Below are 26,236 nucleotides of genomic sequence, written 5' to 3'. Positions count from 1 at the left end.
GAGTATTTGTTCACATTAGAAACGTGTATCAATTGTCTTTTGTTTTCTTTGAGGAGTAACGAAACTAATTATGGAATTCCTTTCTCCAAATCAACATTATTACGATGTAAATGCATATTTTAACTTTCTAATAGCACAAAAATATTGATCCAATGAAAATATATAATTGCCATCAGAGTACACAGTGTTTTATAGAAGAAATGAGCTCGTATTCCATATTACCTGCCTATTCTATAATGAGTTCTATAATGAGTTCTTTTATCCTACGTTACATTTGCCTGCGGCAATAGTATAAAAACGGTACTTACGCACTGTTTCAATATATCTCGGCTAATATACGTTGAGATTACTCGCTGTATGATAGTTTCTCGCGGTCAGAGCGTCATGTCGTTCTCAACGTGTGTCGATATACACGTCGCTTCTTCTTCATCCCAGCAGCTTATTGAGTCTGCAATCGTGTGTATGACAGGGCCCCATTGACGTTTCGCGTCCGGATTGGATGTCAGAATTGAAGATGAGGACAAACGAACGAAGCAGGAACACACCGATTCCCCGCTGGGCAACCGATAGGTACACTATATACATTCGTGCGCTATACGAGGCGTATGTGATATTATTAGAACCGTATGAATTGTTAGACCGGGTAACTCGGCCTCCTTCAGCCTCGCGGACTTTTGACACATTCTGAGTTTTTTTTCCTACACGAGTTCTATAGGAGATTCATATGAGTGAGCGGAGCGAGAATTGTCATTTCGCGTATTATTCCACCTCTTTTGCAAAATCGTCTGCATCAGGGAGAAGACTCGGCCGCATTGTGATAACCGTTAGTACGCATGCAGAACAAATTTTCTCTCTGCAATTGTTGTGACTAATTGGGCGATGTCAAGCTTGTCGAATTTATCGCGTTTTTTGTTAGGTGGATAGATATCGGTCGTTCTGAAAATGGCGAGTTCCGGAAATAGGGGGAATGGCAAATTCAGGTACCGAAAATTGTTAAATATTCATGTTATTTAGTTATATTAAAATCTTAGTTATATTAAAATGAGATTTCATTGGGAAATTATCAATTGGAACGTCAATTACCTACATTGATTCAATTAATTTCATCTCTTTTCATTCTTTGCATCTACGTTGAGATAATGAAATTCAGATGTATGAGTAGAAAAAGTAAATTAAATATTCAAATATACGAAATTATTTTACACTGAAAAATTCATTTAGTTGGGTTAACTAAAATTTGGTTAAAATAGAGTCGAACAAATGTTTCAATTGTGAAGGCCAAAATTTCGTTCTTTCTACCAAAAATTTGATTCTCTGAAACTAAACCTATTTCATTTTTGTTTCAAAGAATCAAACCTTTGGTTCAAAGTACCAAATATTGGTTTTTACTAAAATATTTGTTTTACCTTATTTTAAACAAATTTTAATTAACTCAACTAAATAAATTTTTCAGTGTATCGGAGCGCGTACCACACATATACATTACTGCTCAAAAGTTTCAATATATTTTTTTATTTGTGAATTTTTTTTTATAGGAAGCAAAGTGTGTCTGTGAAGATATTTTGAACATATTTATCAACTTAATGTTAAATATTTGCTTTATCAAAAATAAGAGATTAAAACATATAACGACCTTTCAAAAATTTGTTTTTTTTTTAAATAATCTTTTCGGGCTTTGATAACAAACTTATAGCCATTAATGAATTCTTCAAGTGTCTCAACAATAATTATTTTCATTCGTTCTGAAGATATATTTACCAAAGATATATTTTGCTGGTTATTCGCACTTGACGAGTTATAAATGATTTGTTATTATGGGATCTAAGTGATCCCATAATAAATTTAATAGCATTATAATTAGAAGTCTAAAGAAGTTAAATTGTATTCCTTAATATTTAGAATTTGTTTTTATAGTGATTTTGTGACAATTATACTGCAAAATTTAATGAACAAGAAAGAAGAGAACATCCATAATTTTATATTTTGTGGAGACGAAAAATAAAAACGAAAAATGATATTAACTTTCTAAGGCTCAGAGATATTGATCCCGTTCGAATAAAATATCTTTTCTTTAGGAAATGATTAAAAGACACTTCTGATGAAGAATTTTGTGGATCGAATAAAATTGACCTTCAAGAAGTACGATTTTTGGAAACAATTATTAATAATATTTTCATTTATGTTTAAATGTGCGCGTACTTTAGTTACAGAATTTTATAAATTTTATAATCATAATAATAAACATACAAGCGTCAATCGTATACTTTAAAATGATAATGAAAATTGAAGAAATAAAATGCTTATTTTTTTTCGTGAAAATCCTGACACAATTTCGAATGTCAACAATTCTGTTTTGCACACGATTGTCGTACTGATTTTTTTCAGCAGAAAATTACTGTTTCGTGGATTGGAATGAAGATTATAACTCTATGTAGGACGAGTCGAATTATTATCGTCGGAATTATTACTTTGTCTATATAAAAAATTTGGAGGAGACTCAAAGTGAATATGTATAATTACGTATACTGACCCTTAAAAGTAAACAAAACTTAAAGGTGCGCTGGAACTTTTGTATGTCAACATTATCATTATATTATCGACTACTGTATGAAATGAAATCGATGACGTGCAGATATACCCAAACGGTTTCACGCGATCAACTTGGAATATAAAAAGCGATTTTTCTCCCTTACATTCCAAGTCTTCCAGGAGCATCAACTCTAAGTTACCACATTGCGCGCGTGTGTTCAGAAGCATGTATACTCTCGTATCTCTTCCAATAAAACCGCGAACGTCGCGAGTGTAGTTCACCAGTTGGGCTTTTACTTCCACGTCGTAGGTCAAAGTTGCCTGTGTGAATTTCTGCATGCCCGATGCATTTGTCGAAAAGGAAAAGCGTTCGAAGATTATGATCTTCTCTTTATGTAAAGTAACGCAGTACGCTTCCCGAGTTAATACGAATTTCGAGTCAAGTAAATTATTTCGACAAAGAAGAGATATTTTACTCCTCGCCATTTCGCTTCGCTTTGTACGAGTTGACATTGCTCCGGGTACGCTCGATGAAATTGTCCTGGTTTCGGGAAATATCATCATTGCGCGCTTCAACTTTGCTATATCAAAAAAAAGAAGCAAATAGTGGAATCTTACAGAGCGTATATGTAACTTGATACTTCGTAATCTTCGCGATAGTCATCTCTTTGCAGATGTTGATACTTGAAACTTTGATATCTTACTTTGTGATTTGGACGTTTTCATTTCTGCTATTCAAGTATATATATATTTTATACATGTTTATGGACTTCATTAACTTTTTAAGGGGAGAGTCTCGTTTGACGGGTCGAAAAATGTCTGATGTTTGAGAATTTTTTATGCGAAATCTAATAAAGATATGTAAATAAACTTTTTTGTAAAAGGCATTCTTAAAGTATTAAAAAATGTTGGTCTTTTTAAATATCCTTTGTTAAAAACGAAACGACACACATAATTGTTAAGTGCTGTCAGCGGTATATGTGTTCTCGGCGTGCAGCATAGCACTTATCATAGTTATCTGAAAGCAAAAAAACGAAAGATTTTCTTAAAGTTAGATAGTATATGCAGATACTGAATATAAATTTAAGGAAAGATATGTAACTTCGAAAGAGTTCTAGCGGTTAGAAAAACGAAACGCTTTTACGGGAGAAAAACGGAACTATATATTGTCTATAAAAATATTATAAATAAACAATAGCATTTAAATAATAGGTTCAGTCCCTGAAGAAATGTATTACGAATCGAATGCGTTTGGAATGAAGTCGATCGGTTCATTAGTTTTTGAATTATCCTGCACGCCAATTATGAAAACGTGATTTTGAGAAAAACGTGTTTAAAGTTTTCAATGAGAATTCACGATACTTACAGTTAAAAAACCAATGTAACTGTTTATTCTGCTATTCCAGGACTATAATATCCCTTCGTCTTCCTGGAAAAGTTCCTCCTGTGCCGTTTTTTCTAGTCTATGGGCCATACGAGCTTCTTTATATCAAGGTGAACTATACGATTATACGAAAATTTCCTTTTTCGTATAATCTGGTCTTGATTGACGAGAACTGTCGATTTTATTTTCTTTGCGAGGCATGTTAGATATGTTAGACAGACCGAAATGCGAAGCAAAACTGAGGACATAGCTGCGAATCTGTTTCACATACACACATATACTACACGCATATACATTAACACAGACATATATCTCAATAGAAAACACGTTGAAGGTTACAGAAGATATACTCCCTGGTACAAGAAAAGACGTACGGAAAACTGTTACAGTTTGTTTGCTCTGTCGCTCCCATAGCGCGATGCCGACCGCTTGCCGTTTTGAACGCGCTCGGGCGTCTCTCACTAAATGAGCTGTCACTTCGTCATTTTTGCGAATTCGACCTTCAACTTGCACGTTTTTGAAATGTTATATTTTCGATTTATGAAAAAAAAATACGATTTTTTGGTACCCGTCAAACGAGACTTCCCCCTTAAGGATGTATCTGAGCTATATAAAAATAGTACCTATTTGATAAAACTTTGGGTAACTTTTCCTTAATTATCTATAATATATTGAAAAAAATTTCAAGTCGATTCACTAAACCATTGAAGAGTAATTATTATGTTAATTTTACACGTGCTCTTATGGCAAAAGCAACTTTTCTGAATGTGAAGAGTAAAAACGTATAAAAAAAATAGTACCAAAAATTTAAGTATTTTTATACATATAAATCCTGAATTATCGGAACTATTTGCGGAATTTGATTAGTTTTAACAACACGGTTTCAGAGAAATTAATTTTTATTTGTGACAATTTTGCGATTGTCATAAGAAGTTAGTAACTGGAAATGCGGTAACGTTGCAATCAGCTAATATCAAATGAATAACCTATAAATCAATTTAATAAAGTTACGTCGTAAATTCTTGTTTTGTCTGCATTGTTTCATGCAGAGGACAAGAATATAAATTAAATAATGTCGATGAACAATATGATAAGTATAAAATTTGAGGCTTTTATTGTTTCATTTAACCTGCCAGGACAGTGCATTACTGCCAACATACAAGCCACAAACTACATGGTATGCTGTTGCTATCTTTAACTTTTTTCATTAAATATTATGTTATATGTTATAATTATATGTTATTTATAATAACAATAAATAATATTGATAGTTATTGTTCAGACAATGCATATTTACCTGTTTTAACTTATCCCAATTACTTTTTCTCCTTTGCACTGATGGATATTGATGTTAAATAAATACGAAATTTAATGTTCTAAAGTTGAATTCAAGGTATTTTCCCTGTCAAAAGTTTTATTATAGAAAAGTGAAGAAAAGCAAATAAAAGTAATAAACTGTTGAGAAAGTAAAAAATAACTTTTTAAATAAGAAATATATTATGTTAGCCACAATTTATATCACTTATCACTAGGTTTACAACACGTTTGAAGCAAATATTCAAATTTTTCGTTTTTCAAGCACTTTTGTCACCGATTGTATCTCAGATACATCTTTAAGGTGCATGATTCATGGAACATTCTAGTAACTTTTTTTAAATGAAATATTGTCAAAAACATTCTAAGTAGCACATTTATAAGGTTTCAACTACCCGATTCTAAGTGGTTCCTATTGATACCAGTGATACTTAAAAGGGTTAATTTTCCATGAATAAGTTCGAAATTATCTTGACGCAACTCTTATTTTGATCTATATATATTTCTTGTACGTTAAAAGGAATCTACGAGAATAAATCAGACTAATCATGTAAGATAACTTTTGAATTAAACTGTGTATGTTGGTGTGTGCGCGTGCGCGCACGCGTGTGTGTTTTTACACATGTCCCGATATTGATCGGCTTTCAAGGCACTAATGCACGCAAACGATGTAGTCACTTTTATTGGCTACGCCGCCAAAAAATGCGTCGCACAATGCGATTGTCGAATTATTGTACGCTCTATGTTGTTTTATTTCTTGATTGTTTTGTTATTAAAAAATTCCGATAGTGTGTCACAAGTCATAGGAAACATAAGCGAACAACGAATTACTTACACGATCTAGTTTGTAAAAGTATTCTAGTCATATTCTGTTACCGGAAAGTTTCACAATTTAAAATGCAGTGAAAAGAACTTCGTTGGAATTAGCTGACGTTTAATTTATTCTTAGCCGAATATCGACGAGAATTACTTTTGACTTTAATTAAGTTTCAAAGCGATGGAACTTATTCTCAGCCAATCTGAAGGGTGTTCGTATTCCTATAACGAGACAAATAATCACTTTTCAGATTCTTTCTAGATTCTTGAAAACATCGAACATTGTCTGCATAGTAACGTTTCCTAACTAATCGCTAATTAAAATTCAAAATTACATAAATAAATATATATATAATGGTTGTATCGAAACATTAGTAGCTTTCAAGTTATAAGCAAATAAACTAAAGGATTCCGGCGTACTAAATTTCAGCGACGTAAATGAATCCTTCGACGAAATTTCATCCTTCAATTAATTTAAAGTACATCCTGGTTTAACTGGATTTCAATTTGACGTTTAATTATCACAGTATTTAATATCGCAAAATAAAGGCTAGCGAGGATGATGGACTTCCATTAAATTTTCACTGAGAAAAAATCAATTTCTGCGAACCCATCGATAAAATATTTTCCGGTGCTGATCGTTTCACCCCGTAGAAATGGTTTCAATCGAATCCGACTAGGCCAGAAACGGTTAATTTTACATCGTGCAAGATATATCCCAGGCGTGCACTCGAGATCGAACTGGGGCAGAACGGTGTCTAACTGAGGACGCGAGGAGATCTCGGCTATCGCGTCGTTTCCGAAAGCTTTTAATCAGCGAGTCGAAATAAACCCCGTGGAGAAACTTTTTATCCACGGTAAGTAACGCCGTTAAAGTGATATCGCTGATTATCGGAAAGACTGCTGAGTACGGTTAAATCGTTTTCTGATTTAATTAAACGTTCCGCGAGTAACTTCTTCCTTCCGCAAAACGGATCCTGCGAGCGACTTCATAAAGTCCCCGGCGATGAATCAAATCGGCTTTCACGTAAAATCGTGTGTACACTAGTCAACCTCCTGGTTTGCATCGCACCATCGTGCTCTCTCGCTATCTTTATAGACCTTTCGTTCAGAAACGAGTATCATAAATCGCGTATATCGCCGAAGGTATATAACGATTGAAATAAAGAGTTTATTTACTTAAACAAACAAAAAAATACAAAATTATACACACAAAATAAAATTTAAAATTAAAATTTAAAATTTAAAATTATATAAAAATTTAACGAAATATATATCGCGGTAAAATACATTCGTAGTTAAAGCTTTTTACAATTTGTCTGCATCGTTTATGAAAAATTTAATACTGAATATCGCAATTTTGCACATGTGACGTCATGGTAGAAGCAATATAGTTGATTATTTCAATGTAACTTTGTAAAAATGATATCATCCAGATAAAAATACTATTATAAATGTTACATATTAGAAAACGCAGCGTAGAAAAAGGAATAGCATTTACCTAGCATTTATTCTTGTTTTTATGTAATATTCGATTGTAAACCAAAAAACTGCTGTTTTATGCTTTGAGTAACATTATACTGAAACGTGGCAAGGCAGTATTATATGAAGTTAGTTCCAAATTAACATTTATTATTTAGGTAGTAAAATAAATATATAAAAACGTAAGTTTGTTCAATAAATAGTGAATTTATGAGTAACTTCTTTGCTGCATCACTGAAAATACGTCCCCCTTAGGAGCGTCCTGAAAATATATACTTGTTTAATAAACTTCTTAAAGACAAGCGCGACGTCAGACACAGCTAAAAAGATACTTTTAAAATTTAAAAAATATAATATTTGATTATTTCCCTTTATTTCAAAGTAATACAAAATATAAAAAACAGTATTAAAATTGAAATATAATTTTATTTACAAATAATATTTCTGCATACGAGTTTTCTTCAAATTGCTTTATTAGCTCATTTTTGTGTAAATTAATATCGAAGTTATAAATTTTGTAACATACTCTTATAGAACATTCAATGTGAGGTAATTATCTTCAACAAAAATGAATATTTAAAATATTAGGAAGCAAATTGGGTAAAATTGGAGTTTAGGGCACTCACCTCCGATGACTTTGATACTTTAATATATCTTATCGAAGAGACCATCCTGAATAACATTTAAAAAGTTTTAGCCGTCGCTCATTATTTGTTAAAAAGCTATTGACGAAACAAGTTTCATAGGTATTATCTAACCTAACACTAAATATATATAATACTTTCAGTTACTATTAAATCGATGTGTATATAGAAAACAGTACACGTATTATATATCTGGTCTGAGACACTCTATATATTCTTGAGTTATTGATCGTCTTGTTTCGAAAATGCAGAGGTGAAAAAAATTTATAATTTATGTGTTATACGTGGTTAATATAGATATATTATAAATATTTTTCAATTTTGCTATGTTTCTAGTAATACAAGAATAGACTGTCAGTAAAGTATATCTTGCTAAGAAACATAATAAATTTCACTAGAAACAAGCAAATTTTCTAAACTATAAATAACACATATGAGATGGAAGTATAATCAATTACTGCAGAATGTCGATCTATTCCTCAGTTATAAAATTTTTTACTATAAAATTCTCTCCGTAATTTTGTGGTATAATCCTCGAAGTACATATACATATACTTCCTATTCCTTTTCCTCAGCCGTTAACCTCATGCTTGAATTGTCGTGGGCATCATTGTTGAAAATCCAGCATCCGGTGAACTCTTCCTCGCCATTCTTCTCGATTCAACATCGTAGAAGTGCTTTCCAGTAAAGGGCTACCAATAAGATGGCGAATTTGACTCAGCTATCTCATCGGAGAACGTCCTCTCTGACGTCTTCCTTGAACCTTCTCTTCCAATATTGTTTTTTTTCTAGGTCACCTTTTTTGTCGCATAATATGCTCGAAACAGCGTAATATCAGAAACCCTCGAAAAGAGCTTCCTCACTATTCCGAGTTCCTGTAATATGGAGATGTTCGTACAATGAGCTGTCCAAAGAATTCGCAGCAGCTTCCTCCAGTACCACATTTCTAAGATGTCAGTGCAGTTACGGTCGTTTTTACGAGGACAATTTACATCTCTGTACTATAAATAAATACAGAAAAATAATAATGAATTAAATGAATAAAATAATAATAAAATAAATAAATACAGGGGAAGACCAGCGATTCGACAAGTACTTTCAAGTAATTTTAATTTTCTTGTTTCTCCTTTCTTTTATCTTTAAAATTAGTCAGAATATAATAGATTGGACGAATTCTGTGCTTACACACATACACACACACACACACACACACACAAGAAAAGTTGAAAAAATAAGTGTGAAAATCACGCTTATATCGCACGCCAGTAAAGCAATGCTTCATATTCTGCATAAAAAACTGAGAATCTTTATAAATTTTCAGATTCCGAAAGAACAGATTGATTTTGTTCAGGATAAGAAAACGCGCGCATAATAATTCCGTTTCACTAGTTACTTTTATTACTTTAGATAATACCCCATTCAGCTCACATGACTTAAAACTTCGCAAAGCCATTTCCACCTTCTCCTGAAAGATACCCGGTTCCGGCACAAAAAGATGGTCCACTGTCTGTTGGTCTTTATAATGAGGGTCATTGTATAGATCTTCGTAATACAACTTTCTAAAACATTGTCTACTTATCTCCGTGACGTTCTCTCCTCTTTTATTTTATATAATCCACAGATTCGATGCAAATTGGTTCTTTATTTTTATGAATAACATATCTTTTGTTTGATTTTGTTTTGCATGTTTCTCGATTTCGAAACATATATTATGGAGAAAGTTGATTTTGTCCCTTCGATAAGCTGCTTAGATCTTTCTATCCAGGATCTGCGTCTGCACCCTCGGGTCTCGGCTGATAGGGTCTAATCTCCGAAGAATACGTTTCTCCTCTTGAGAGTAGTATCAGTGATCCATTGTTGTTGTTTTTTGAACATTTACGTATCAGCTTGTTTGATGGTACTTATAATCCAGGGCTTTTGTAACATTCGAAAGTCTTTCTGTTGACTTATTCGAATATCTGGGAGGATTCATGGTTAGAAAGATATTTTTTAGCGAGAATAAGTCGGATTGCATCCGTATCATTTTCTTTCTTGGAACAACGAGTTTCAACGACATTTCTGCTCGAAGAAGTTGGTGACCACTTCAACATACAAAACCAGAATAAGTTTTCGTGTCTTTTATCGAAGAACGCCACCTTCAGCCAACTAGAATGTAGTCTATCTAATTCCTATATCGATCCGCAAATAATACCCATGTGTATATATGTCGGATATGATGTTTGAAGAAGATCAATGAAGTTGATATTTGAAGTTTGAAGAAGTTGTGTTCGCAATCGTGAGGCTATTGTCGATCGCATATTGCAATAACCGTATGTCTTTTTCGTTTCTCATTCTATATATACATATATAGGATATTTATGAGGTAATTGAATAAATTTCTATAATATATTTCTCTCGTCAAAATAAAGGAAAAAATTCACAATCAAATATGATGTGATTGCAAAATTATGATAAAACAAAGTTTATGTTATAATCAAAGTTTATTTTATAATATATTCCATATATATACATATGTATATGTGTGTGTGTGCGCGCGCACGCGTGTATGAATGTGTGTGTGTGTGCGCGCGCACGTGCGTGTGTATATATATATATATATATATAATATATTATATATATATATATATATATATATATATATATATATATATATATATTGAAGATTTAATTTATTTTCTATTTTTCACAGAACAAAATGCTTCATAACTCAGAAATAAAAGGTTTTTGGAGTACTGTTCATTAAGAATTTTTGGTTTGTTTTAACGAGTACTACATACTCCTAAAATTTGGTGCCACCTTTTGGGAACACCCTGTATATATATAAGCATATAAATACTTATATATCTTTTAAATTATTTGTACATCTTTATTAAATCAATTGATATATACGAAGCATTAATAAAAAAGTTAAAAAGTATATATATTTTTGGTATTTGTAATATTGTGTATCTATATTTATCTCAGTTTTGTCTCAAATTAATTTTATTAAAACTAACAAACAAATTATAATAAAACGGCTCAAGAGGATTTAAGTATAATATATGATTGTGAAGGAAAATATTTGGCTCCGATCGCCCTTCACAATCATATATTATACTTAACTTTATTACTTCGTAAAATAAACATATAGAAAAGTAATTTTGTTTGATAAATATTAGGTGTACAAATAAATAATACAATTTTTTTTAAGCAGTTGAAATATAATTTTTAAATCAGTTTTTTAAATAATTTTTAAATCAATTTTCTTATTCTTTACACGAGATAAAAAGAGTTCTAAAATAAAAGGAAATGTGTGAATGTCTGCATGAAGTCACTGAAGCTAACAAAAATCAGCGAGTAGCAGCGTGTCTTACTTCTCAATAAGCAGTGTCGAAAGTCTTTCTTATGGAAAATCGTTATGGGCGATGACAAATAGATATTCTATGACAATCGTAAAAATTCATAGGTAAATCCTAGCGAAGCATCAATAGTAGTCGCAAAACTCAAACGCTTCGGAAAGAAAATGTTTCTCTGTATATATTTGATTATCAAGGGCGTGATTTGTTATGAGCTATTGGAACTGGGTGAAACAATTACTGCTACTAATGCTAGTTAATCCGCTTGAGTCTGGAATTAGAACGAAAACGCCCGTATACTGGCAAAGGAGAACGTCCTGTGAAATTGCTGCATGACAACGCCAGACCACACATTGCTTCTAAGACAAAAGACACCATAATGAATCTTGGTTGGAACGTCTCACAGCATCGGGCGTATTCACCAGACATAGCTCTCTCCGATTACTACTTGTTCCGGTTGATGCTTTGTCTGATACGCATTTCAATCAGTGGATGAGATTCAAAAATGGCTTAACGACTTCATCGTGTTCAAAGACAGCATTTTTCCGAAATAGAATCCATAAGAATCCCCAAAAGATGACTTAAAGTTAACTCTGATTTAAATTTGTTTTAAATAAACTTTCAATTTTAGCTGAAAATTTGGATTATTATATCTAATTATTATATTTAATTATACAGCTAATAGTAAATTTATAAGCGATCCTCTTGCGTCATTAAAAATACAGTATTGAGCGATACAACCCCCTTAACAATGATAGATTAAGGGGACTGAAGAGTCAGATTGCCTGAAAATCGTGCTTGTTTTTTCACAATTTTTTATGATAAACTGAATGAACGAAGTGTTATTTTAACGTGTATTTATATAACATATAAAGAGAAGAAAAATATAATTTTGATGATCAAATACTCAATATAAGTGTATATAGTACATAATTATATAGTGTATATAGTAAAATATATTTCGTTTTTTTTTTCTAGGTCGTCATTTTGCAGTAATATCTTGATTCTCGATGGTTCAATTAAGCTGAATTTTAGGTAGAAAATTTTCATAAGCTTGTCGTTATCGTGTGAATCACTATAATAGAAATTGAGTAAAAGTTAACAAGATTGAAAATATCTTAATGGAATATTATTAAATTTTCAGTTCTTTTATAATAAAAAAATTTATATTTCAAAATTAAATATTTTCATGAGTTTGTCAGTGGTTTACACGACAAGCTTACGGAAATTTTCTATAAAAAATTCAGCTATATTATTCAGCTATACACTTATATTGAATATTTGATCATTAAAATTATATTTTTCTTCTCTTTAAATGTTGTATAAATACACGTCAAAATAACACTTTCACATATTCATTCAGTTTGTCATAAAAAATTCTGAAAGAACAAACACGATTTTCAAACAATCTGATCCTCTAGTCTCCTTAAGAAGATATCACTTTCCTTAAAATTCTTTATCCTTAAATTTCTTTAAAAAAAGTGATTGCACATTTTTGTTCGATATTTCTTTTTTTAAATTGCTATTACTTTTTCAAACACACATACATACACAAACGTATGCATGAAACAGGAACTTGCTACGAATATTCCTATATAAAGTTAATTGAATTTGTCCTCTGCTCTTTTTCAACAGAGCGGCAGTCGGTGTTCACTACGCCACAGTTCTAAATCGTACTGTGTTTCATATGTCCATTAAACGGCAGAAAATTGATTTCGTGCGCTCGGAACTCATCGTGCAGTTACATCACGCGAAAAAGTGTCGCGTCTCTTACTCTGTTATTTTCTATTTATTTTGTCACTATAATAATCTCATGTTATTTTTTTGTTTTCATATTTTGCGCTATCTATAACTGGCTTTCTGTATCGTGTCGCCATTTCCTCCCCAATCGACATACAGAGAAATGATATACCAAAATTTGTCGCAATTTTATTCCATTAAGTTTTGAGCACCATGTTCGGAAGAAAATATCGCGATCAATTTATTGAGCGTAATTCATGAGGTAAGAAAAAAGAAAAGAACCTACGACCTAAGACCGCGTATTTGCGCATAGTCTGTGCGATTAAATAGCAATTTTGTTTCTCCCGAAGAACAAATAAAGGGAAGAAGATAGACGACTACTTAATAAAGAGATACCAATTAAAAATATCGATTAATAAAAAAAATATTTACTGTATGTTACGTCATAAATATATTTGATAACATAAAAATATCGCGATATCCGATAACGATGCAATCAAATCCGATGAAACCTATCCCTACATCGTGAGTATTCCATATACACGAATATGTGTGTGTGTGTGTGTGTGTGTATGTGTGTGTGTGCACGCGCATGTTGGAAATATTTAGTTTCAATCAAACAAAATGAACTTTCAGCGCGATGAAGACAAATTATATACTCACGGGGGAGTCGCTCCGTTCTCCGATACATCGAGTCTTGTATATCCGATCACAGTAGGAGGGAAGGCAGACCGGTGCTGAGAACCGAACCGGAGAATCCGACGAAACTTCCCGGCGAGTTCGTTCTCGACACGATTAGGATCGCGTATCGCATCTTCTGATCGTCAAACATTTAACTTCCCTCGCGACCGTCCTCCATCATCCTACGCGATTCGTTAATTCCATTCCGGCTCTCATGTCGGCGTCGTGGATGCCGATAGAAAGAAGTTGAAAAAAAAAAAAAAGAAAGGAAAATCGCCGATCTGGGGGAACGACTTGGAAACTCCGCTGCAAACTCAATCTTCGGGATTACCAATAGTCGTGGTCTCATCTATATAAACTCATCTTTGCTTGCTCTTACTGCAGGAATGTAATGCCGGGCGCCATACCGCCTCGTTGTGTCTTTCTCCTAGCCTCGTCTTTGTATCGCCAGATTTCACCCGGATAAATTACTTTCTGTCGGGGATTACCCGACGTCGTTCGTTCGCCGCGACGCCCTTACGTACCCGCGGATTTTGTACGCGCATTAACGTCTGGTCGCGGTGTAACTGCGACACCGGAGATTTTCTTGTCAGCCGACGTATACTAAACGTTACACACGAAGGTATCGCGCTGCACCGCGCGCCCAGTCCGAAGAAAGAGATGAAGGGAACCGCCAGTATTCACTTCTGTCGCGATCGCGCTTCTCGCGCGCTTTCCATTCTTCCTTGTTTTCGGCGCGGCTTATCGATCCGACCTTATTTATATGGCGCATGCCCAACTGCGCAAACATACGCAATGTCGTTAAGACTGAATTGTCGTTAGGAATGAATTTTAACTAAATCGCAAAATCGATAGTTCAGTTTTTCAGAAGAACTCACGAGCACCAGTAGATACCACAAAGCGATGCAGAATGTCCCGTATTCGTCGCCGCGTCACGTTACGTTCTCGAACTCTTTGATCAATTTCGATGTTTTTCCGTGGCGGAAGTGTGATTGGATGCTGATCATCCTTTCCTGTACAACTTTCTCACGACATGCCTGCAATGACATATGCATAAAAAAAAAGTTCAGTTCGTAGAACTAAATAGGGAGCAGATGAAAATTAGGCAACGCGAAATTACACATTGCCGCCGTGACAGAAAACATTTGTCTGAACATTCGGTTTTATTAAAACTCAGTTGAGACAAGATAATTGACTGGATAGAAACTTCCTACAGCAATCTTTCTATTTCTACAACTAAGATTTTCACTTAGTTCCTATTCTTACCAAGCAACGGAAAATCCAGTTAAACTAAAGCAATTGTGTTTCCCGTATATAAAGGTACATTACGTATCACGATCTAATATGACCTTCTAAAACTGTAACTGTAAATGATCCTGAAAGCCTGAAGTTTGCTAAGTAAGACTTAAATCCGAAGTTTTGCGAGATTGTCGGAATTAAAGCGAGAAAATTGAAAATATATAAATCATACATATATGCAAGATAGATAGAACAGAGGACGCAATACAAATCAAGAAGAGTTTTAACTTGAACCTATATGAAGTTAGCCTCGCACCTTTCGAATTGTACTTTCATAAATTATGCTGCATTATACTACATTTATGCCGTATTGTGCTGTAAACCGTAACTTAAAGCGTATTTAAGATAATTTAAGGAAACAAAATTTTTGCTAGCACATTTTAAAAATGTTGAAATCTTTATTGTACTGCAGTGTGCTATATTTGTGCTGACCTGTGCTAAACGCAAATTACATAATTTCAATTAAGAAATTGAATAGTTGAATTGATAATTTTAATTAACAAAATTTAAAAAAAACTAAATTATGCTAGCTCTGCATTTTTGGCCAAATAAATCCAAATTTTTTTTGTAGATTGTTGTTAATTTGTATGTCATTGAAAGAAATTTGATATCTCTGTTTAATTGATAAAAAAATTGAACCTCAAATATGTAATATTGAACAAATATTTTTATAATTTATCGAATTTTTGCAAATTACACTAAACATTTTTCGAAAGGGATGAGGATGAACAAAAAATTCAACATTTTCGACACTATTCTATACGCAAACTCTCAAAGTATGCAACTATACTAAGAGTATTCTAAGCAAATAAGAGCCAAACGCTGATATTGGAGTGAATATTTATTTATGTTGAGAGGATAATAATGTTTAACACACATACGTGTTGAATAGATTTTTCAGTCTTTGTAACGTACGCGACAAATCAACCTTCCATGTTAAATCTGAGATTCCCAATATTTTTAATATTAATTCACCCACTTAATTACTCCATGAGACTATGTATATTATTTTTATTCAATTTTAAAATTGATAACCTGGCAACTTTAGTTTCGATTCCTAACTGAAACAGTATTTTTTGGAACTTCAAAATTAAATAAAAATAATACCTGATGTCATGGAGTAATTAAGATAGTTAAGAATAAACTTAAGGAAATTAATTAATATTAATATTAAAATTTGAAATCAGGGTTGGTTTGATGTGACAGATTGATTCATCGCATACGTTACCAAAATTGTAAAACCTATTCGGCACATTAACACTGTCAAACATTATTATTCTCTTAACATTGATAAATATTCGTTCCGACATTAGCGTTCGGCTTTTATTTAGAAAAATCTTAATAGTATTTTCGAATTTGGGAAGTTATTTAGGAGTATATGTTACGCGAGTGCAATAACAATATAATCATTTTAAGAAAGCATAGTTTTTAAGAATTACAAACTTCGAACCCTTATAACTTTTGGACCTGGTGAATAATTGAAATCTGCGACTTGTAGATTAAAACGTAAAAATTGCGGTTTGTATAATTTTTAAATTATTTTTAAACCAACTCAAGGAAAGATGCTTGAGTAGGAAAAATAGCTAGTTTTATTAAAGTTTAAAATTTATTTATAAAATAATCGTGGTACAGAGTTTACAGGAAAAAAGTGACTGCAAGTTGGCAGTTATTAAGTATTCAGTTCTCATGTACCGCTCTGGGGAAAACTCAGTTGTCCGCGAACGACCTATCAAAAAGGAAAGTAGAGTTAATAATAAAGCGCGGGTATACATAATAACGTATACGCGTGTGCGTCGTACTTTCATATACGCATCTGATACTAGCTTTTGGATTTCACACGTACATAATGAGAGATCCAATTTCAAAAGCTACACCGATATCGAGACGATTTCTTCGTATACAGAGCGAAAGTACTTGGTCCGGGTTCGCGAACTTGTTAGCAATGCGTTTCGAACCTTATCACGACTTGATTGTCGCGCGCGGGTGTGGTTGTTCTCGACTGTTCCGGATATAGGGAGTGAGAGAAATGGAGAGAAAAAGAGAAGAAACAAGCTTTCTCACTCGCATGCATCCAGGCCAGAGTTGGCGGAGACCGACTTTACGCTGGGCAGGAACTTTCAATAAGATCCCGCGGTCCTCCGAAACGCGGCGCTGAACCTGCTTCACGTATGTGGAAGTGAATCCGACTCCCATGCTCGTTCGCATGGAAACTTACACGATCGTCGAATCGAATTCCGAATTCTTTATCTCGCCCGGCCGTAGCCACCGTCGTCTGCGTCGTCGACTCACCACCGAGATCCGCCCTCAACGTCGCAGTGTGTAACCTCTACTCTCTTCCTTTATATCGCGAGTCACGCCTCGCCATAACCATCGCGCAGATTTATGAGTTAGCTTCCGTTCGATACATATCGACTCACTCTTACTTTGTGTAGTTTGCTCACCGTCGAGGAAAATTTCGCCAGTGCCTATTTCAATTTAGATCGTTTCCCTTCTCGCATGGTATGCTTTGAACACCCTAAAACTCACCCTTTCTCCGTTTACTCGAAAGTTAACACTTCGCAAATTAACACTTCATTGCATCTTATTATCGTGAGAAAGAAAAGATAATCAGAAAATGTATTCGTATTGTTTGTTTACACTGTAGAAAAAGAAGTATATAAAATTATGTGAATAATGGGTGCAAAAATTACGTAATTAAGAAAAGAAATCTGTACAATTATGTGTTTCTTCAGGAAATTAGTATTTTTACTCTGTATAAATGTACGTATAAATGTACCTTTATATTTAGCGGAAAATTACACAAACAATATTATATTTAATATATTTTAGATAAATATGTAAATTGTTGTAACGCTACGTAATATTATGCTGATATGTGTGTGTGTGTGTGTGTGTGTGTAAATATATTTGAGCCATTTTTATTTTTGTGTTTTTTTATACTATTTATGATTTTTTTATCTTTCATGATTATATGTATTTTTATATTTCATATTTTTTTATATTTTAAACTAGAAGCGCATGACAAAACATGTTAACAATAATATTTTATGAAAAGTTGTTGAAAATATATATTCATGACTCATATGTCTCTTTTCAAATATACATTATATTAGATATATATGTATATATTAGACCGCTATTTTGCATAATTTAATTAAAACTTCAGATTTTTCATTAGCGAATAAAAGAATTATACGTACAATTTTTTTAATTTGATTTTATATTTATTCATATTTATACAATTTTTGTATTTATTGGCCGCCATATTGAATCTGTCATTTTGAATTTTACAACTCTAACCTCGTTACTACAAGACCGTTACATAGTATCATTTTGATATCGTGTGTATGTATTTAAATAGTTTGTAGACATTTATTATGTACAAAAAGTATCGAAGAGCATTGTGTTTTTTCATAAATTTTTTTTATTTTTCTATATAAAATATTTTGTTTTCTGTACAACAGACATATATTTCAACCATAGAGTTAGTATATATAGACTGCGTGTTCTCAATGTTTCCTATAACTTGATCGCGTCATAGAATAGAAAGAGACAGCATGCTTTGGACCACCATTCTGTCTTTTTCTAACAATACATAGTGGGGATAAGAAGAAGAATGTGAGAAAGAAATGAAGGGAAATTGGAAGAAAAAACATGGAGGAAAAAAAATAATATAGCGTATCAGAATAATTATCGATATATTGTGATAATAAAGTATTTTATATGTGCACGTAAAAAATGATCCGGTTGGCATTACCGAATTTCAGTTATGACAACCGAAATTTTCGGTTCTTCAGGAATCAACTGAAAAATCGGTTACTACAAAAAAGAAATTCTGTTAGAAAGTTTCTGTTGTGCCAAACATATATTCGATCCCAACCGAATTGAAATGTTGTGAAAGATACAAGTCCCAACCTATACTTCAGTTCATACTGATGGATGTTTCAGCTATTAGGAATAGATTAATGTTTAAAAAAAATATACTTATATATTCCTAATTTTTTCATAAAGTCACTATCGAAGGTTGTCAAACACACTCCAAACTTTCATGAATTCTCCCGCGATAATTTCCATCCCAAGCGGTATACCACCACCGGTCACCACCCATCCATGTCCTGACTTCGTTAAAGTGTTGCTTATTAACCTGATGATCGAGCGGTACGTGGCGATTCCCGATGACTTCAACGATATTCTTACGGTTTATGCTTATATAATGTATCCTTATAGTGTTCACAGTATATTATAACATTCCTAGCAAACACCAAATAATAGTTATATAATTTTTACTTGGTGTTTGTTGGATAATTTGCTGATAGATATTGGAAAAATGCAACAACATTCGATATGCGATGAATATTGATGTAATGTAGTGAATCAGTGATAATTACTTTTAAATTTTTAACAGAATGTTATAATGATTAATTCAAACAAAAAAAATTAAAAATCCAAGAAAATCGAAATTAAACAAATCGAATTACTAAATTTTGAAAGAAACTTTTAAAAAATACTATTTAAAACAATAGTGTTGTTTCATCAAATGACATGGTTTCCTATAAAAGTTTTGCGAAAATATGACTCATCTAACAATACGGATCACTATCTAGCAGCAACATTCAACTGTTCTTTCAACCGAATCTTTTTGGTTGCGGTAACCTTGATGTTTCTTGTTGCTATGTTTCAGTACGATACCCTCTGTGAGAATGACAGAATAATCATCTGCGATAACCATTTTTTTTAAACGGAAAATTTTAGTTCCTTCAAAAGTAATCGTTGATGTGAATAATTCTTCAGTTATTGGAAGACTTTTCTGTTATTGCAACTGAACCTCATGTAACAGAAAGTTTCTAGCTGTCACTACAGAATATTTTTTTGCGTGTGTATAAAGTGTTTTATATGTGTGTAATAAGGACGCTTCGAGGGAAACATACTATGTAGGAGAACCAATGTAAACCTCCACTCTAAACATAAGGAGAGGCTGGAATGTCCCCACCACATGTCGTTAGAAAAAGATAGAATGGTGATCCAAAGCATGCTATCTCTTTCTATTCTGTGACGCCTGCTTAGCCTAATACGCAGTCTATATATATTAAGTCTATGGTTTTAACTAAAAAATATGTTTTTAAGTATTGCAACAACGATTATTAAAATATACATTGGTTTGTTAGTTTGGAAGTTAGTTATTTAAACACGTTTTTGAGACAATATATGTCCCACCAGGACTGAAAGGGTTAAATATCAAAACAATAAGAATCACGTATGTGTTTAGGCATTAATATTTTTACCTTATGTTTAATTACACATATGCTAGCCCAGACGTGTTCGGGCAAGTCCAGAAGAGCGATATATCAATCCTTGTCTCGTAAAATATTAATGGTAATTATTAATATACATATCACTCAAAAAAATACTCTTGCAATCATAGCAAAAATTGTCTAGATACAAGAAATTAGCTAAGATGAATAATGACTAGCGATATCGCATATGTTTCGTATTTAATCAATATAGAGTTAAACGTATATATGTGAACTATTCGTGAAAAACAAAAAAATATTTGTATTATCCATCCAAATTAAGGCTAGATTAATAACTAATTAGTTAACGGGATGTAAATTTACCTACAGATATTGTTAAAATGCTACTATCGTAAATTCCACGTACCATAGACAATTTTCAAGCAATTTAATTAAATTTTAATTGTGACATTTAAAATTTGGTCTAGATCAACAGAAAATTTCTTTTTGAGTGACCAAAAACACAACAAAATGTTATTACATAATCACTTTTGTAAATTTATGTTTAACTGTAATTACGTGTATTACATAATAATTTAAGAAGAGAATTAGAAAAGAAATTTATCTGCAAGCCGGAAATTTATTTACGCGCGTAAATTTACACTTGTAATAGTTACACTTGTAATAGTCTCAAAATTAACCACTATAATAGTTATAATTTCACATGTATACTTTTTGCTGTGTAGAATATTTTCTGAAACAAGTAGCCAAAAAAAAAGGAAGAAACGTTATGCTTTGAGAGCTAACCAAACAATCTTAATAATCTCTCGAGAAAGGTTTTATTCACGTCTGAAAGAGAAAAATCCTATTGTGCTATTTATGTTTTAAAATTTCCATATAGATTTATCTCCTAAAATTTTCATTTTTACTTTATTTTATATATTTATTTTATAGTTTGATTTCGAGATTTTATAGAATACATATTTTTATCTCTATTTTATGAAATAAAATATTTGTCAGTTTGATTATTGGCACATTTGTCACTTGATTGCAGTATATCGTATTTAATTTCAAGATATCAACTCGAAGTAAAATTTTCCTGACCAAGATATATCACTCAGATCATTCGTCAAATGATAAGAAAAGTCATAAAGTTTAAAGTTTTTATCATGCAGTTATCGAATACAAATATAAAATACAATCTCTTTATCTCTTCATAATCGAGGAATGATATCAAAGCACACGGTACGACTATATATAATCTTATGTGGAAACATTGGATATTAAATTATAAACGTGTTACGTAAACTATACAGGATGTCTATGTTTGATTTTACAATCTCGCGTGATAAGGACGCAGAGCAGGTTGAAATGAACAAAAATGTCCAATACCGTTTTGTGGAAATCGCAATAATCATCGAGATATTAATTATAGAAGATTTGTGAATAATCATGCATGATATGGTAGATGAGCTGTAGTGGCGACGTCTGCCCTCTTCGTGTGCTTGTATCTTAAGTCAAAAAGTCAGTTAAGGCAAAAAAGTCTTCTACCATTAACAAAGCAAATAGATTTTTAATTATTAATTAACTATTAATTGAAAAAAATTATTCCACGATTTTACACGATAATATACTTTAATATTCTACAATTAATAACTAAAAATCTACGTGGTCACTTGCAAAATGATAGAGAACTTTTTTGTTCAGTGTAACCTAATATACATACACACGACGTCGTCACTACATCTACCATATCGAGCGCGTTGTTATTTACAAATCTTATTTAATTAATATCTCGGCAAGACTACGATTTTCGGAGCACCAAGTTTTGACAGCAGATTCTACATCTATAAACAATTATAAAGAAAAGTGAAAAGGTGATGAAAGTGGTTATTTGCTTTATTTTAGAAGATATAGAGGTTTTTAGTTGCAAATTTAGAAATCAACGACATATTATTTTTGCTATTTGCAGACTATTTTCTATAATTCTAAATCTCCGCCTTACTAAATTAATGAGTCTACAATATACTAAAAATGGATACTGAAAAGATTAGCGAAGCCCCTTCGCAAGGTAGAATGTATCATAAATATATCTATTAAATCTTCGTTTTACTAAATTGATGAGTCTACAATATAAAAATAGATACTAAAAAGATTACCATAGCGTCTATATAAAGTAGGATATATGCATATTATTGAATAACTCTCAAAAGCATTATATGTGTTTGAAATGCTATAGAATTTCATTTGTCTTTTTATAAGTGTTACTTTTGCACTACCAGGGAAGCTTTGCCTCTTGTACTCCCTCTGATGTCCTTTCTCTCATATTAGAAATCGAAAATAGCCTAAAATTAATAAAAACGTATTTATTTCGATTTTGAAAATTCCAACTAAAAACCTCTATATCTTGTAAAATAAAGCAAATGCCCACTTTTATCACTCTTTAACTTTTGTTTATAATCGCTTGTAGATGTAGAATCTGCAGTCAAAACTTGGTGCTCCGGAAACCGTAGTATCCCCAATATCTCGGTAGTTATTTACGCATATCGCAAAACAGCATAAGACTTTTATGCTCACCTCAATCCGCTTTATATCCTCACGATTGATTGTGAAATCAAATTGAGCATCCGAGAACGTTCTTTGTAGAACGGCAAATATTGCGATACTAAACACATTTTCGCTGGTCACACCGAAAGACAGCATTTTTTATTTGTAATATATATCGCGTTTGACACAATATTCTTTCAAAGTAAAGTGTATCTACGGGAGTTGTGTATCTTTTTTTAACATACACACAAGCACCGTGCACCTCCTCTCTTTCTTCTCTTCTTTTATTCTTTACAGCATAAAGAGTAAATGAGATTATGATTTAGTTTTTACGACGTAACAGTATGAAAAGTTACATTATATAAAAATTGTACGATGTGTTGAAATGACAAAAAATTAAATATTATGGATACTGCGTTCCGAATAATATAGTTAGCAATACAAACAGGGATTAACACTGCGAAAAACACCAATGTCGGGCGATATTATTGGACAGGAAATTTCGTAATTACAAATGTTATTCGATCTTTGAAAAACTAAAAGCAAATTAAAATCTCAAAGATCCATCATGCGTATACGAGCGAAATGAAGAATCGGTATACTTGGTAAACTTTCTTTGATGCTGCACCACTTAAGCGCTAACTCGTCGTTCGAAAACTTCCGTCTCCTTCTATAGGTTATATACGTATACAAGCTAACATAGCTTTCATGACTTTCTGATCCGGTTAGCTTCCGTTTTATCGTTCTGTTTTTACTGCCTCTTGCTTTACGGCTGTATCTTTTTTTTTTTAACTCTGCAAACTTCGATCTGCTTTTTCCATCAATTACAATTGTAGAGAAACGAAAATAACAAAAACAAAATTCGCCGGAAAAATATATCGTGACGTGTTCGAAAATTGGCCCGCTGATATAGCGCGAGTTATATTATTTCACTTAATTCTTTTTCTTGGTACAGATGTTTTACATCGGGCGTGAAAATACAAACACATATTTCTTTATTTTAATCGACCGTCGTATTTTTGTAAAATAATTCAATATAAACAGGATATGGTGCATATAAATAATATCAATATCTCGGAAGAAATTCATTAAAATTCGAGAAAAAAGTATCAAACGAAATTTGTAAGATTTCAAGGACAACTCGAAATGGTAATATTATGACGATGAAATGTTTCTTTCAAGGTCATTTCAAGGCTATTTTAAGACTAATTTTGGTGTTTTAACTGAAATTATACAGTTTTCTTTTCACATAAATTGATTTCTTGGATCATTCTATAAAAGTACTGGGATAAGATCGTCGAGAATATAAACATTTTCAGAAACATTTTACATTTTATTTTACTTTCCAGTATAAGGTATATCTTAGAAAGTATTTACTCTTCAATAACTTACCTTATAATATTTTTGTATATAGAATGACAAGTAAAATCGATTGATATGTGGTAGCAAAAACACATAGAAATATATTTAAAAAATTCTATTACACTTTGCAGAGGCATTGATGCATCCTAGTTTAATGATACGTATCACTTAATAATTAATATCATTCATTGATTTCTCTCGTCATTCTACGTATAAAAATAAAAAAGTGAGTACGTGTCTAAGTATTTCATATCTTACTCTGAAAAGTATCAGGATAAGATATAAAATAATCTAAAAAGTTTCAAATATAAAGTATAAAAAATAAAGTTTAAATTATAAAGTGTAAATTTAAAGTGTAAAATATAAAAATCTAAGCTGTGAAATATCTAAGAAAATATTCACTTGTTGACGATCTTGCTTCAGCATTTTTATACATAGATTGACAAAAAAATTGACCTGTGCATTAAGAGAAACTATGTAATTCCATTTAAAACTCGAAGTTAATTTTGAAAGAATCTTGAAAGAAACACATTTCATGGTCGAAATAATATTATCATCTTATGTTTTCTTCGAAATCTTATAACTTGAGTCTGATACTTTTTCTCGAATAATATATTTGTTTCAAGATATTGGCCTGTAACACTTCATATGCTTCATCCTTTATATGTACCGAATTTTCCATTTGCGAGATTGTTTTTACATTGCAAAGTTGATCTGGGCGTGAAAAATTTGCGTGTTACGATATTTAATTTCAGGTAGCATTCCCGATGGCGAAGCTATTATTTATGGAGCTTTATGAACAAAAACAGCCAGCCAGCTTGGAGCATTAATTTGTTCCGGATCAGCGCGGACATAATTTTACTGTAACAATGCTGGCACGCCCGATATTCACAAATGCATTTTAATCTATCGCGCAATTAAGTGTTAATTAGGTGCTGTGGGTGGTTTCATTATTCAATTACAAAACACAGCTACGTGTGTTTTGCACGAGCAAATATGCGTATTTGCCATTACAGTGCGTAAAATTTGGTCACACTCGGCGAACAAATCATGCGGAAAAAAAATTCACATGTGTTTAGGCATCGCGTTTAAAATGTCTTGCTTCATCGGCGAATTGCGGAATATTAAACAACATTATGGAAATTTTCATGCTTTTCGGAGCTTAGTCACGGCACGGAAGCTGCACAAAAAGAAAAAAACAGCTATACGGCGAATTACTTTCTTCCCATAGTTTAAAGTGGCAACGTTTCGCGTGCATTTCGTGACCGAGTCACGTGTTCAATCGATCCGCGGGTGCAATTGCGAGCGGCGCGCTCAAGTGTTTTCTTGACTATATTGTAGCCATAAAAATCTGATACAGTGATATCAAAGAAGTTATATGTGAACATTAGTTATACGTCTCGCCGATACACACAAACACATGACAATACATTAAAACAATTTACTTTTTTTATTCCAGATTGCTTACAATAAATAGAATAGTGCTATTTGCGGTTTCCACAAACCTGAAGGAATTAATCGTTCCAACGTTGTCATCGTGAGTATATATATTTGGTATATTAACATGTAGGAAGTTCCGAGCTATCTTCCAGAACTCGAGAGCATATCACCTTCTTTTATGCCCGCATTTCGGGCTCAAATTTCTTATTAACATAATGCCTACACTACACAATGGATCGAAACGTAACAAGTTACGTTACATTATATAATGAAAATACATGCTTTTTTTTTTTAACGAAAATATGAATTGACAGTTTTATGTTAATCAGATTATTTTATAGTTCCAGAAAATTTCTAAACAATTATTTTGAGGTTATGCCGCTGACATTTGTTGGGTATTTGAGAAAATGAATCTAGAATTTTGTAACTGTA

The 26,236-nt window shown here is 32.4% G+C and overlaps 1 protein-coding gene across 5 annotated transcripts in view; it reads left to right on the top strand.

Moving 5' to 3' along the window:
• LOC116842028 overlaps nt 1-26,236 on the top strand; it is a 633,651-nt gene that overhangs the window by 138,450 nt on the left and 468,965 nt on the right. For 3 of the 5 annotated variants that reach the window (XM_032810701.1, XM_032810671.1, XM_032810678.1), the window contains one exon: nt 25,824-25,901. The exons of 1 other annotated variant lie outside the window; for it this stretch is intronic. The gene's annotated coding sequence lies outside the window, so the exon portion shown is untranslated. Of the gene's footprint in view, nt 1-469; nt 571-25,823; nt 25,902-26,236 lie in introns of all 5 variants that reach the window. One more of the 5 variants, XM_032810683.1, reaches the window with a different exon arrangement.

This window comes from Odontomachus brunneus, unplaced genomic scaffold, assembly GCF_010583005.1.
Source record: "Odontomachus brunneus isolate Ranch 3 - 2012 unplaced genomic scaffold, Obru_v1 Obru_scaffold_002, whole genome shotgun sequence".
Taxonomy (NCBI): Eukaryota; Metazoa; Arthropoda; class Insecta; order Hymenoptera; family Formicidae; genus Odontomachus; species Odontomachus brunneus.
Note: the sequence above shows the minus strand (reverse complement) of the source record. Positions and strands in the feature narration are given on the sequence as shown.